Below are 16,396 nucleotides of genomic sequence, written 5' to 3' on the forward strand. Positions count from 1 at the left end.
TATCCTACCCGTTTAATTTCTGTCTTATATCTGTACTTTGTCCTGACCAAAGTGTTTTGAACACATGTGAAATGTATGTACTTTGAGTGTTATTTTTGCAATCTAAGACTATAAAAGAATAGGTTTTGTTTGTGACCACTGATTTTTCAATATTTTTTTCCTGTTCCTTGTACATAGGAGTAAAATTTTGCAGTTTTAGATGTTTTTTATGTTAGTGCATTTTAACATCAGATTCCACCAAATACAGTAGATATATATATTTTTCTCTTTGGAGTGTGCAAGTATCAGTGATCTGAAGAATTTCTTTACAGCCAGAACATAAGAAGCATTGCCTGAGGTAGCACCTTCCAATAAACATTTCCCAGGGCTTGAAACATCCATTGTGGGATTTTTATTAGCTCATTTTGCCAGAAATGTACAAAGTATCTGCAGGTGTCTCTGGATCATCTGAAAGCAACAACAACAAAAAACATACAACAGCAACAAAACACAAAAACAACCAACCAACCAACCAAAATAAAACAATGCCATAAATAAATAAAAAAATAATTTAAAAAGAGGGGTTTTCAGATCTAACTTGTAGTCTGGAAACTTTTTCGTCATTCTCTTCTCAGAGACACAATTTTAAACGGGTTCTGCATTCACTGGAAATTGTGTGATTCCAATAAGAAAAGCATACATTGAGACCTGTAAATCATATACAGAAGGAAAAGTGCCACCAAAACCTCATCCCTAGATATGGGGAAAGCAGACTTCAGGCTGCTCAGGGAACTAGTCAGCAAGGTCCCCTGGGAAACTGCTCTTGAAGGCCTCGATGTCCACCAGTGCTGGTCATTCTTTAAGCGATGCCTCCTAGAAGCACAAGATCAGGCAATTCCTAAATATTGCAAGTCAGGCAGGCGGGGCAGGAGGCCGGCGTGGCTGACCAGGAACATTCTAATGGAGATTAGGCGGAAACAGAGAGTGTTTCGCTACTGGAAGGAGGGCCAGGTGTCATGGAAAGAATACAGGGATGCTGTTCGTGTTTGTAGGGAGAAAATTAGTGTGGCCAAAGCACACCTAGAGTTGAAGCTGGCTGTGTCTGTGAGAGAAAATAAAAAGGTATTTTTTTAGATATCTGAATGGAAAAAGGAGAACTAAAGAATGCATAGAGCCGCTCCTTGATAGGGAAGGTCTCCTCACAGACAATGACATAGGCAAAGCAGAGACGCTTAACGCCTTCTTTGCCTCTGTCTTCAATGCCAATGATGGGCTTCGGGACCCAGGGTGCCCTGAGCTGGAGGACTGGTTCAGTGGGGATGACAAACTCCCAACTCACCCTGAACGTGTGCGGGATTTGCTACTCCACCTGGATCCCTACAAGTCCATGGGTCCGGATGGGATTCATCCCCGGGTGCTAAAAGAGCTGGCGGATGTCATCGCGGAACCTCTCTCAATTATTTTTCAATGATCCTGGGAATCTGGAGAGGTCCCGGTAGACTGGAAGCTGGCAAATGTTGTGCCGATTTTCAAGAAGGGTCAGAAAGAAGACCCTAGCAATTACAGGCCTGTCAGTCTCACGTCAGTGCCTGGTAAAATCATGAAGAAGATGGTTCTCGAACTTATTGAGGCGCACCTGGGGGACAAAGCAGCCATTGGTCCCAGCCAGCATGGGTTTGTGAAGGGTAGGTCCTGCCTAACTAACCTGATTTCCTTTTATGATAAGATCACCCATATGGTGGACCAAGGGAAACCAGCTGATGTGATTTTTTTGGACTTCAGCAAGGTTTTTGACATGGTTTCCCATAGGATCCTACTGGACAAAATGTCCATCCACCATACAGCTAAATAAAAACATCATACGATGGGTGAGCAATTGGCTAACGGGCAGGGCCCAAAGGGTTATGGTAAATGGGGCTGCATCAGGCTGGCGGGCGGTCACCAGTGGGGTCCCTCAAGGCTCCATTTTAGGGCCGGTACTTTTCAATATTTTTATAAACGATCTGGATGTAGGAATAGAAGGTATTTTGAGCAAGTTTGCTGATGACACCAAACTTGGAGGAGTTGTGGACTCTGTTGAGGGTGGAAAGGCCTTGCAGAGGGATCTGGATAGGTTGGAGAGCTGGGCGATCACCAACCGCATGAAGTTCAATAAGAGCAAGTGCCGGGTCCTGCACCTGGGACGGGGAAACCCTGGCTGCACGTACAGACTGGGCGATGAGACGCTGGAGAGCAGCCTAGAAGAGAGGGATCTGGGGGTCGTGGTAGACAGCAAGTTGAATATGAGCCAGCAGTGTGCCCTGGCAGCCAGGAGGGCCAACCGTGTCCTGGGGTGCATCAAGCACGGCATCGCTAGCAGGTCGAGGGAGGTGATTGTCCCGCTCTACTCTGCGCTGGTGCAGCCTCACCTCGAGTACTGTGTGCAGTTCTGAGCACCACAGTACAAAAAGGACATGAAACTGTTGGAGAGTGTCCAGAGGAGGGCCACGAAGATGGTGAAAGGCCTGGAGGGGAAGACGTACGAGGAACGGCTGAGGTCACTGGGCCTGTTCAGCCTGGAGAAGAGGAGGCTGAAGGGAGACCTCATCACAGTCTACAACTTCCTCGTAAGGGGGTGTCGAGAGGCAGGAGACCTTTTCTCCATTAACACCAGTGACAGGACCTGCGGGAACGGGGTTAAGCTGAGGCAGGGGAAATTTAGGCTTGACATCATGAGGGGGTTCTTCACAGAGAGGGTGGTTGCACACTAACAGGCTCCCCAGGGAAGTGGTCACTGCACCAAGCCTGTCTGAATTTAAGAAGAGATTGGACTGTGCACTTAGTCACATGGTGTGAACTTTTGGGTAGACCTGTGCGGTGTCAAGAGTTGGACTTGATGATCCTTAAGGGTCCCTTCCAACTCAGGATATTCTATGATTCTATGATTCTATATTATGTTATTAGTTATATTACTGGTAAAAGGGTTTGGGGAACCATTAATCTTGCCCCACTTTTCTTTTAAGAAACCTAAGTGCTGTTTTTCCCAATCTAAATACTGAACACGCAGAAGGAGAGGTTCTGTTTTGTGTCTCTTTCATTAATTGGAGCATGCAGAATATGTCACTTCTGTTTAGTTCAGATGTTATTGTACTGGGTCTGGCTGGAATGTTAACTTTCCCGGCAGCAGCCCATACAGTGCCGTACTCTGCACTTGTAGCTGGAACAGCAGTGTTATCACACCAGTGTTGTGTCTACTGCTGAGCAGCAGTGGCACAGTATTAGGCCTTTCTCTAACCCTCCTAGGGGGTGGGCAAAAAGTGGGGAGAGAAACATCACTAGGGCAGCTGACCTAAACCAATCAAAGGGATATTCCATACCATGTGATGTCACACTCAGCAATAAAAGGTGGAAACAGGAAGAAGAGGGGAGGGGTGGGCTCTCGTTTGGAAGACGTCGGTCCTCCTCTCGAACACCGGCTGCGTGTGTTGAGGCCTTGCTTCAAGGACGTGGTCAATCATTGCTCATTTGTGGGAAGTAGAGAGTAATTTCTTTCCTCTGCACTTCCATATAGCTTTTATTTATTTTGTTTGTTTGTTTTCCTCCCTTCTATTTTCCCTTTTCCCCTTTCCCTTTTTATTTCCCCTTAGTTAAATTGTTTAGTTCATGGTAGTCTTTATTTAATTATTATAATTATTTCCCTTTAATTAAATTATCCTTATCTCAACCCGTGAGTTGTTCTTTGCTTTACTTCTCCCCTTCCTCATCTAAACGAGGGGGAGTGAGAGAGCAGTTGTGGGGTTTAGCTGCCCAGCACGGTAAAACCACCACAAAATTTACAACCACTTGTACCAGCTGTGTCTAGCAAGTAGCAGGCTTTTGCTGGAGAATTTAGAAGTTCAGGTGCAGACATTCCTCTTTCCTCCAGCTCTCCCTTTTTCCCACTGCCTACTAGTGCTCAGTTTATACTTTATTTATTTATTTATTTATTTTTTCTCCCATGTGTGACATTACAATAGTCTAAATGCTTTTGCATTTAGGTATTTAGGTATGATTTTAGTAATGACATAGTCACTATGAACTACAGGTATCACATCAGGTGTGGACATTCTGTGTTAAAATTGCATTATTAATTTTGGTCAAGATGTACAAATGCAAAGCTACTTTTGGCATTTATTTTATGGGGTAATACTTCACAGATGATATGTAGTCTAATTTATTATTTCTTAGTTTATCAATAATTTGTTGGAATTTATTACATGATTCTTCAGGTCTAAAGAATTATTGGCCATACCTCATAAGTGTAATCATTTTATGAGGCTTTTTCTTCTGGATAATGCTTTTTGTTCACTGATAAACCTTCTGCAATTGGTTTTCCTCATTACTCATATCTTGACTTGTGCAAATTCCTTCTTATTTGTAGTGGTGCGTTCTGGTTTCAGGCATAACAGAGTTAATTTTCCTCCTAGTAGCTGGCATGGTTCTGTGTTTTGGATTTAGGAAGTGAATAATGTTGATAACACATTGATGCTGTAATTGTTGCAGAGCAGTGCTTACACCAAGCCAAAGACTTTTCAGCTTCTCGCTCTGTCCTGTCAGCGGGCAGGCTAGGGGTGCAGCAGGAGCTGAGAGGAGACAGACTTAGGACAGCTGATCCAAACTGGCCAAAGGGATATACCATATGGGGTCATGCTAAACAATTAATATGGGGGGAGGCTGGCCGGGGTGGGGGTAACCGGCTGTTCAGGGATAGGCTGGGCATCGGTCAGAGGGTGGTGAGCAATTGTGTTGTGCATCACTTATCTGTACACATTAGTAGTAGTAGTGGTAGTAGTATCATTATTATTATTAATATTTCTTTTAATCATTTTTCTTTCTTTTCTGTCTTTATCTCAACCCACAGACGCTCATTTTTTTTCCCGATTCTCTTCCCCACCCCACAGAGGGAGGGGGAAGGGTGAGTGAATGACTATGTGGTGCTTAGCTGGTGGCCACGTTAAACCACGTGGTACCATGAGGAGGGTAACAGAGATATTGGAGGCCTTCCCCAGGCTGAACAACCCCAGCTCCCTCAGCCGCTCCTCATAAGACTTGTTCTCCAGACCCTCACTAGCTTCGTTGCCCTTCTACCTCACTACTTCCTGAAGTGAGGGGCCCAAAACTGAACATAGTACTCGAGGTACGGCCTCACCAGAGCCGAGTACAGGGGGATGATCACTTCCCTAGACCTGCTGGCCATACTGTTTCTTGCACAAGCCAAGATGGTGTTGGCCTTCTTGGCCACCTGAGCACACTGCTGGCTCATATTCAGCTGACTATCAACCAATACTCCCAGGTCCTTCTCTGCCTGGCAGCTTTATAACCACTCATCTCCCAGCCTGTAGCGCTGCTTGGGGTTGTTGCACCCCAAGTGCAGGACCCGGCACTTGGCCTTGTTGAACTTCATACACTTGGCCTCAACCCATCGGTCCAGCCTATCCATATCCTCCCACACAGCCTTCCTACCCTCAAGCAGATCAACACATGCACCTAACTTGGTGTTGCTAAAGATATTAAAGAGAACTGGCCCTAGTACTGAGGCCTGGGGTCTCTACTAGTGACTGGTCTCCAACTGCATTTAGGTTATGCAAGGTCACATTGTTCTGTTACTTAAGTTCAAACCTTCTCTGACCCAAATTTTCTTTGCAACTAGCGAATACTTTTCTGAAACTGCTTTTTTTTTTTTAATTATTTTATTTTATTTATTTATTCATTTGGTATTACAATAAAGAAAACCTGGCATTTAAGTTGCGGGATAGACATAATGTATTCATGCTGCTGCATAAATAGAAAGCAGTACTAAATTACCCTTCATCCTATTGAAAATATCTTTTTTATAAATGATGTCTTTAATTTCTTTGTGGCCATGCAAAGAAAATGCTATAAATATGCAGTGTGTATTCAGACACATACCTAACACCTAATTGCATCTCAAATGAATCTCCACATACAGGGCACAATCTTCAGCTGGAAAACCAGAGTCACACTTAGCACAGAAACCAAGCGAAGTCAGCTTTCTGACTGGCATATTTTCCTGTAAGAAATTGATTTTCTCATTTCCTGTGGTTGAGGTAATACTAGTAGCCTCATATGAAACATGAAATAATTTTGGAAAAAAAGTATTTAATTTCCAAGAAAAAACAATATGATTTTCAGAAATGTACCATTTTTGTTGTAAATATATATATATATGTATAATAACTTTAAAATAGCATGAACAAAATGAAAATATCTGCCCAAATATGTCAGCCAAATATTAGCTAAGACTAGAGTATATATATATATATATAAATATATAGAGTAATCTATATAGATTACTCTATTATAGATGTAAATCATCTATGTTGTTACTTGGATTGTTAATTTAATACCATATTGATAAAATGGTTTTACAGTGATCAGAGTATATAAAGACACTTTGAAGAGAAAAACAGCAACAATGAAAATTGGCTTAAATGACCCTTTTTAGTCACATCCTTTTAAAATCATACTCAATAATGAGTTTTAGGGAAGAAAGCAAGCAAGTAGGTTTAGTTCTTTTTTGTGGTTTCCTTTGAAAAAAACAAGGAACATAAATTAAAGGAAATATTCATTTTTAAAATAACAAGGAACATAAATTAAAGGAAATACTCGTTTTTAAAATGTAATGGAAAATGTTATTAAACTTGTCTATATAATGCAACAAGAGAGCCCTGAAAAATATCCTTTAAAGGGATTTGCTTTAAAATGTATTGGCCTTCATGTACATAACAATAATAATTACATAATCAGAGAAAAGCAAGGTTGAAAGAATGTTAGGAGGCACTAATCCTATGGCCATTCCTAAAGGCACATTAATCCTGATAGAGCAGCATAGATACACTATATGTTTTAACTAATCATGGTATCTTACTGGTATCATATGGTATTGTATGGTATCTATATCCATATGGAAGCATTGCCTTCTGTAGATTACATAAAATACATAGCAGATCTGCCATCATGCTCAATTTCTTTCTTTTCTTTCTTTCTTTCTTTCTTTCTTTCTTTCTTTCTTTCTTTCTTTCTTTCTTTCTTTCTTTCTTTCTTTCTTTTCTTTCTTTCTTTCTTTCTTTCTTTCTTTCTTTCTTTCTTTCTTTCTTTCTCTTTCTCTTTCTCTTTCTTTCTTTCTTTCTTTCTTTCTTTCTTTCTTTCTTTCTTTCTTTCTTTCTTTCTTTCTTTCTTTTTTCTTATACCCTTTTGAGGCTCTGGGAGACTCAGCTTAACTTGAACAGCTTTAAGACTCAAGGTGATTTATAGTGTGCTCTAGAAGATGTATAATCTGGTGACATTGTTAAGGTTTGAAGAGAAATGGATAGCAATATATTTCTTGCAAAGAATTTATTATGGTAGCAGTTGTCTTGGTTGTCTTGCACTACCTTTCTAAAACATGCTTTTTTTTTTTTTTTTTAATCCGGTGAATTTCCTGAGGAAATCACAGAACTTTCACTAGATGCCTAGATTTAATAAAACTTTCCAAAATGTTTATCCATATCAGTTGTTTTCCTCTTGAATACTGAGAAAACAAAAGAAAATGATTGAATGCATCACAGAATTAGGTGCTGTTAAATATGATTTCAGAAAAATATAGACTAGTGATGCAGAATCAGTTTGATATTAAGCTGTATTTTCTAATGGTGCGATAGCAATAGCAGTAGCAAACCATGGGAATTGAGAGTGAATTTTGTGCTTAGATCACAGGCTTAATAATGCACAGAGAGGATGTGGAGAGAGAAGAAATGTATCATGAACCCCAGAGACGGAGTGGAGAAGAATAAGGAGTAGATTAATGACAACTCTAGGACAGCTATTGGATGAAGACTTTTAAGAGCAAAGTGTTGCAAAAGGTAAGACTGTAATTCATTATGGCAAATAAAAACAATTCAAGATATTGAATGAGAATTAGCTCTAACTAAATATTCAGGCTATTTTGGGAAGGGCCTTGGATGCTTGTTTTTTATTTTTTTAACTACAGTAAGCGAAGAATAATAAAACAAGTATTATTATTATTATTATTTTAAATAGTATAGAAAGAGTGTTTTCCCACAAGAGGATCATTTATATCAGTTTAAGTAGTAATGTGTATTGCTTATGACTTGCAAAACGCCTCTATAACTTTTTTGTATGTATGATAACATTATCATCCAACAACTAACAAGCAGAATGGTGTTACTGTTATTAAAAAGCTGTTATTTTCCTATGATTGTTGTCAAAATTTCTAAAGCATATAATTTTTGCCACATTGAGATCAGCTGAGTTTTCCTGTGCTAAGTCAAGATCTGAACCTTCAGTGAAGATGTGTGCTTTGCTAGAATGTATCCTGCTGTGATATCCGCAGAGAGGATGATGGACATGAAAATAAATCAGCTGAGTTTCAAGTGGGAGAAATCCTACTGAAGTAATGAACTTAGATAGGTTTATGAAGGTCAAAACTAGAGTTTTGCAAAACTATCGAGTTCTGATTTATGAAATGCTCACTGGGAAAACACAGGTTTATAATCATTTAAGGACATTGATTTATATATACATATTTATCTTTATTCATTTGTTTATTCATTTGTTTATTTATTTATTTATTTATTTATTTATTTATTTATTTATTTATTTATTTATTCTGAGCACTCCTAGACTTGTGCGGGTTTCCACCATGAGGGAGCAGAACACCAGTTTTATTGGATCTATTGATGGAAAATGTTTGAATGCATATTTGCTGAGCTGAGTAACCTGGTACAACATGTGATATTTCGAGAGGTGATTTTATATAGTATAAACCCTGTAGATGAGGTTTTAACTTCAGTTTATTATAAAAGGACATAATAGTTGATGAGAGTTAGTAGTTATTAGCCAGTTCAAAGTTAAGCTGATGTTACAAATTGTGGAATAACCACAAATTTTAGGTAGAAATACCGTGCTGAGGTTATGAGTATTTTTATCTCCTTTTGATTCTGTCCTCTTCCACAATTAACACATACCCAAAACCTGATTACCTCAGTGTCTTTTAGAAACATATATCAGAGCTTCTCCTCAATCACTCTATCTGTCTGATCTTTATTTATTTATTTATTTATTTATTGGTGCTTCTCCAAGTTGCGATAAAGGAAAATGAATTACGGATGTAAGGTCTCTGGGCTGTTACACACTCTGGGAGGGAAATGCTATTGAAGTCTATGCTATATGCATCTACTTAGCACATCTGCATTTTCCTGTCTCATACTGAGAAACTCCAATATAATAAAACTAGTAAAAAACATGAAGAAAGCAGAGGAAGAAATAAAAATCTAACTAAGAATCATTCAAACTGCCATAAGGTTATTAACAAAAAAAAATTAAAAGCAGTAACTCGTTCAGTGAGACTAATCCTCAGGTTGCAAATACTGATTAGGCTTAGGTCTTTCTTTCCATACAATGATTTTGTGAGACCAGTGTGGAAGATTTTCAATCCTATTGTATAAGCAATTCTGCTGTAATAAGTAACAACTGTGAATAGTTACTAAAGTTCTCATCTCATTCCTTAAACCTGGAAATAATTGCTAATTGCAGATATTACCAAACTAAGCTATTTTTGTTATTCTCAGATATCATTGCAGTTGTGAACTGTATGCCATTTTCAAAATGATATTTATTCATTTATTTATTGTTTTTATTGGTTAAGTCATTTAAGCCAAAGAGGGAGCATGAAAATTTTTCTAATATTTCTAACTAGTCAGGACTAATTCCTTTGGATACTCCCTGGGGATATTGCAGACTTAGTGTACAGAGGAGATATTTATAAAATAAATTATTAATGAAATACTTTGAAAAACAGGTTTAGCTTTGGTGAAGAATCATCCACTCATTTTCTGAAATGAATTGTCCTTTTTCATTTTCTAGCCTGCCTGTTAGATTCTGCATTTTTCAGAATGTGCGTCTTTCTTCCTTTTAAGTTCTTAAATTTCCAGTGTCTTTGCAAAGTTGCAGTGGCAAATCTTTATAATATAATTTAGGTAACTGAAATTCTTAGACAATCAGGGACTAAAAATCAGGCAGATGACTTGGACCTCATGACTGCTAAATTCCATTTCAGACACTAATTTGCTGACCTTGAACAGTCACTTATTTGTGAGCCTTATTCCTGAAATGAAAGAGTAATCATATTGACACCTTTTTAGGAGTCATTCTGAGACCAGTGAAATGTTTTCATTTATTTATTTATTAATTTATTTATTATTACTATTATTTTCCCTTGAGTTGAATGAATGCAAGGAGTTGTTTGGTTTCTTTTCTTAAAAACATAAAAAATAAAAATAAAAACTGCCGCCCAGTAAACAGAAAGTATGGTGATTGATGTCATCATAAAACCTTAGAATATCACTGAGCAGTGTTGTTATTGCTCAATAATAAAAGGAACAGAAGATACTAAATCATATGTTGAAAATGGGAGAGGTCAAGATGGAGCAATAATGGATACCAGAAACCTATTTGGAGTTGAGGAAGATTTTTATTAAGGGAAAACAAAGTGTAAGAGATAATCTTGCTAAGAAACTATTGTAAATTCTGGTGCAAAAGTTTCAATTTTGTCCTTTTCATACAGGAACATTCATCTTGATTATGTGATATTACATTACTAAAGATACATATCTAAAGAGGGTGGTATATTTGCTGTTGGAGGAAGAAGCACCTTTTAATACAGTACAATGTTTATTAAATACATTTAATATAAACCCATTTCATACAGACCAGTGTTTTAGAGGGCTCTACTTATGTTTTGGTACACACTATAAGGACACAGGCTGTCCATTCTTCTGTATTTTGCCCAAATGATTTATATGAGTGGCAGCTCATAACTGAAAAGCTCAGTTCTGTGCATGGGTTCAATCCTTCGCTATCCTCATACAGCTCAAAAAGGATTGGAAAATAGCTGTCATATCCCTGCTGAAGCTTCTCATAGCACACTAGGTGTTCTGCCTAGCTCCTGAACTTTGTTCTTTTGAGGACAGTCAGTGTACTTTGGGCTTTAGATGTTCTCTTTGCAAACTAATATTCTGGGACACAGCTGCCAGGGATTCCTCTAGGCATTATTAGAGAAAGGGGGTAGGAGAAAACCAGCTGGCTGAGCTATGGCTTGTGCTTCTGGCCAGTGCCCTCCTACTGCCAGGGCTCCTGGGCACCAGGAGCATCAGGCAGGCAAGCAGCTGCAGACGCCTTGGCTGTCAGCCCAGGGAATCAGGCACCTCCCAGGGGACAGGGGCAGTGAAGTCCATCCGTTCCTTCCAGTTCCTGAGAGATGCTACCTGAATGTACTTTTGGCCCATTTTCCTCCAACACACCCTCTCAGTGACTTAATAAATTGGTCTTAATAGGAGAAAGCACACTTGAATATGTCAGCGGCCTGAGGCATTTTGTAACTCGGAAATCTGTGGTTGTAATTTCTGACACTGGTGTGTGTCCAGTCTGGCAAGTGGGAAACTTCTGCATGAAGATACGTAAAGGCTGAGGGACAATCTATATTGTGGTGACTTTTATTAGCATACATTGTGAAACTTTACTTTTTTTGTAGCTCAGTTAGCTAGGTTATTTATACTTTTTTTTTTTTTTTTCCCCAGGATGAAATGTCTGTAATCTTGTAAAAAAAAATTAAAAAATCTTTCTGTCTTTAAAGAAGATATCTGGGATTCTTTCTTTGTTTAAAGCTATTCTTTCCAATTTTCACCTTATTCTAGAGCTGTACACTCCTTGGTATCTTCCTTCCTTCATTCAAAACACAGTTTTACATTGTGATATGAAAAAACTATTGTAGAATAAGGTATTGCAAGAGGGTAGCCACAACATTTCTCACACATGGAAGGTGTTTTGTGCTTGCCTGACATCATAGACCAATTTTGTCAGTTCTTTTCAGTGGCACATCTCTGAGGTGATTTGTTTGATTTATTTCAATTTCCTTTAGGCTCTAGCTAGTGCTCTTTTTGAGACATGACTCAAAATCTGAGAGGCTGTGAGGGATCTGACACATTGCTACTAGCAGCATGGAAATCTTCAAGGATTAAAATGGCATGGTCATGGTTCTCAGTGAGCTGACCTGAAACAAACCCAGAGCATTCTTTTAGAGATAGGTGGGTCTTAAAGTTACACAGGAGAGTCAGTTAGCTGGTCAGGGTGTTTTATCTGCTCCATGAAAACTTAGTGTAGCTGGTGCTTAACAGAGTTTGGTAAATAGAACCAATTATCTTGTAAATCTCAGGTTTCTCTGCAAAATAAAACCTGGTTATACTTGTGGGTGTTTTAAGCAAACATCTTACTGGAATATTGCTAAAAAATACTAAGTTAAATACTTGCTATAAAATAAAAAGCAATCAAAAAGATATATAAAAAGCATATAAAGAATCATCGAAAGGTATGGTATATTGAATTAGTGTCATGTTTAAATACTTCTCAACGCAGATGACTATAAAAGACCTTCCTCTTTCTGAAAGCACCTGCTCCTGGTAAAAACAAGAGTTATATTGATTTACTGCAATTTATTTTCTCCCTGGATTCTGGTCTTGACACTGTGAGAAGATTAATTGGAATTAATGGCATTTGCACAGCTAATTAAAGTCAGTCTTCTTACAGTCAAATCAATTCCTTTAATCAGAGAAGTAACAAAGTCTTGCTCAGCTCCTGCAGTCTGCATGTAAATGTTCTTTGCTTGAATAAGCAACTCTGCAGTCATTAGTGGTTGGACACAGACATTGCTTATGATACCTGATAATTTCTTCAGCACTTGAAAAGCAAGAATAGTATACATATGCATTCTTATAGACAATGCAACAAAATAAGAATTCTTGAAGTTTTATGTTAATTGAAGACATGGTTGGTTTTTATTTTTCATACATTCTTCAAGAAAGCTTCTGCACATTACATGTAGTATGGTAGCATCAGAGAGTGTAGTCACAGGTTTTCATGCACTGCCATAACAAAAGTAAATCAGGACAGATCAAGGAAAATACTTCCTCTGTATATTCTGATGATGGAGGCTTTCTTTCTGAGCCTCATGAAAAATAGTATGTTAACAAGTTAAAGTGTAAAAAGGAAAACACAAACAGGACGGAAAACTAAACAGAACCAATGTGTTGTTATTCAGGTTGCTTCTGCTTAAAATGTTCTTGTTAAGTTGTTGGTCCTACCGAGACCTTAAAGCATTAAGTTCTACTGAGAGACAAGGCTTTAGAAGAATGTTACTCTTAAACTAATCCATACTGCTAACTTATTGCTTCAGTGGCAATAGGCTCTGCTGGCAAACATGCAGAGCATTGCTGACTGCAGTGACCTTCTGAGTTTGTATAAGGTTTTCTCTTCAGGCTCAGTGCTCCACAAGACCAAGAGAGGTTTCCATGTGGCAATAGGGTTATGTTCCACTTTGATTTTTGCTGGTAAGTGATACGTGACAATGATGTTAGGCTAAGCACAGCATTAAGGATGTTTCTTGACTACGAATTTATTACAATAAATCCCTGTTTAATGAGTGTTTAACATGAAGCATCTGTTACACTCTATATGAAATCTTAATTTGTGTTCCAGAAACAAAAATCAGGCAATCAAGTAATTTATCATATAACTGTGATTAAAAGTTCTGTTCCCAAGATACAGGTCTAATTTTTCAGACACAAAATGTATTTTTTATTTTTACTTTTATACCAGACCTATTCAGAAATCAGGAGTTGAATAACATAACCAAAAATTCTGAGCTAGTTTTTCTGAAGAAAAAGTATCATATTATAAATGAAATCTCTTTTGAACATTGGTGTAAGCAAAAAAATTTTTAACCAGAAAATTCACATCAAGACAACAACAATATGATTATCTGCACTGGTAATTGCATCATGAATGATGATCTTGTAAGATGTTTACTCTTGGTATTCAAGTAAGAAGATGAACTGCTGTTTGTTTCTTGCATACAACTTTTAAATATTTGTTTTTAAATGAATACTAAATAAATTATGGTTGTTTCTCAGCTACAGAAAGCAATTTCTTAAATTCACTCTATATGTTTATTTACATCAAGGAGGTCTTCCAGATTCACTTAAAACCAGTTGTTAGGAATAAGCTTTGATATTCAGGTGTCTTGGATGTTGAACCAATGCAGTAATGCATGCTTACAGTACTGTAGAGATATCCAGAAGAAAGGCTCTGGTTTATTTTGAGAGTTACAGGGGCACTTGTTAGCAGCAGAGAGCTAGCACAAGACCTTTTCAACAGTTACCTCTGTTTTAAGGTAATAATTTATCCTTTAGACTTCATCAGTCTCTGCATCCATCTTAATTTTATGTAGCAAGGTTTTGGTAGCAGGGTAGCCTCTGTGAGAAGAGCCCAGAAGCTGCCTCAAGATAGGTAAGAACCACTTCCAGCTGCTCCAAAACGGACCTGCCACTGACCAGAGCTGAGCCATGAGTGATGCTGGGTGGGCATCTAGGAGAGCATCTAAGGAAGGGAAAGAAGTGCTGGGCAACAGCAGCTGGGAGAGAGGGGTGAGGGCCAGCCCTGCAGCCCCCACGGGCAGTGCAGCAGGAGGGCAGGAGGTGCTGCAGTCAGGCAGCAGCAGTTCCCCTGCGGGCTGTGCAGGGAGAGGCCCCTGGTGGAGCAGGCTGTCCCCCTGCAGCCCATGGGTCCCCCATGGAGCAGATCTCCACGCTGCAGCCCCCCCATGGGTGGAAGAGCCCCTGGTGGAGCAGGTGGATGTCCAAATCAGTTCACCCTCAGGTAGGACTGCAAATACACTTTGCTGTGCTGTTCATTCCCCAAATTCCAAAAAGTTGAAACTGTACATTGTAGTCCATTTAGTCCGTTCAGGGGTGGATATGCAACACCGCATTCATAAGGGATCAAAAAAAACCCACAACAACAACAACAAGAAAAAAACTTTTCCTTGTTTGGACATTTTGATATCTCAGTGTTTCCAAAGTTATAATTTTAAATCCTAGCTCTGAGCCATGTGAAAGACACACTTCCATTACAGAGATAGTTTGGCAAGTTAATATGCTTTGGGATGAACAACTTACTGAAAGCTTCATGACAACAATTCGGTGGTTGTATGCTGAGGAGGTATTTCTCATTCTTCATTTCATCACTGAAAACCCCCTGAACTGATATATCTGAAATAGCAAATATCTTTCAGATGCCATGGTCTTAACTCAGAAAATCCCCAAAGCCTTTTTATTCAGCCCTTTGAAAATGTAACCTTTGAGTTACCTGAATTTCTAGCAAGATGAGAAGTTTCCCAGCCAGAACACTATTTCAGATGCATTTATATTGGCAATTTTTAATTTTGTTTAGTACTGTATATAGACTAATACGTTTGCAAAGCTGAATATCCTATTGATAGTTTACAACTATTTCAGATTAGCAGCAGATAGAAATCTGTAAACATATTGATAAACAGTTTGAGAAGCTGATGTATCAGTTTTATTTCTTTAGAAGTCCTTTAGCCATCTTTTTGTCTTTTCAAAGGCAAGAGTTTAGAAATCTTTACCTTTGATTTAAATACAATTAAGACTTTGCAGATACAATCCAGTTAGTTGGGAATTAACATTTTTAACTGTGTTTCATCAGGTAGGACCAAGCTCTCTAATGCTGTGAGTCTGCTGAAGACATTGTCTATTCCAACAGTTTATATAATAAAATAATAAAATCTGTATGCTTAGTTTTTTATTTGGTCTGTAGGCCAATTATTATTTCACTGGAATCAGATAAATCCCTTTTCACCAACTAATTTTACTACTCCTGTATGTTGTAAGGCTTTCTAAATGCTGACCCCCTCCCACCCAAATTCTAAGTAGATCTTTTCCCCTCCAAATAGCACAGCAATTCACCACACAAATACCTTTGAATTAAAATGAACATTTTTAAAAAGAATTAAAATATAATAAAATGTTGACAGATCACATAATTAAAATAATCAGATATTGAGAAATTAGGCTTAGCCTGAATTTCAGAGCTCTTGCTGGCTAGCCTTTTCACTCTAATATTTTCTGTTTTACAGATGAATTCAAGTACCTTTATAGATAAGTGCATTGAAGCACAGCTGTTTCCCTGTGCATTCTTCACTTTAGAGCACACCCCCAGCTTCTAGAAGAGCTTAGCTGCTGCTCAAAATGTAGGATATTTCTGTCAGCACTCTGTGCTTGGCACCTAGGCCCCCAGGAACTTGTTGTCCCTCATCTAGAAGAGTTAACAGCATAAATCCCTGTGAAGTTCCTTACTGAAGCTGGGCAGTGGAAGAAGTATGACAGACCTGGCTAGTAAGCCAGTTGCTGTCCTTAAGGTGAGATTCAATTCTTTAGCTTCCAGAAGAAGGGTGCATGGCTGGTATCTGTGTGCCAATTGGCAGCACTACAGATAACCTATTACATGCCTTCCCTTTCCAGGGATA

The sequence above is a fragment of the Anas acuta genome, chromosome Z, assembly GCF_963932015.1.
Source record: "Anas acuta chromosome Z, bAnaAcu1.1, whole genome shotgun sequence".
In the NCBI taxonomy this organism is placed as follows: Eukaryota; Metazoa; Chordata; class Aves; order Anseriformes; family Anatidae; genus Anas; species Anas acuta.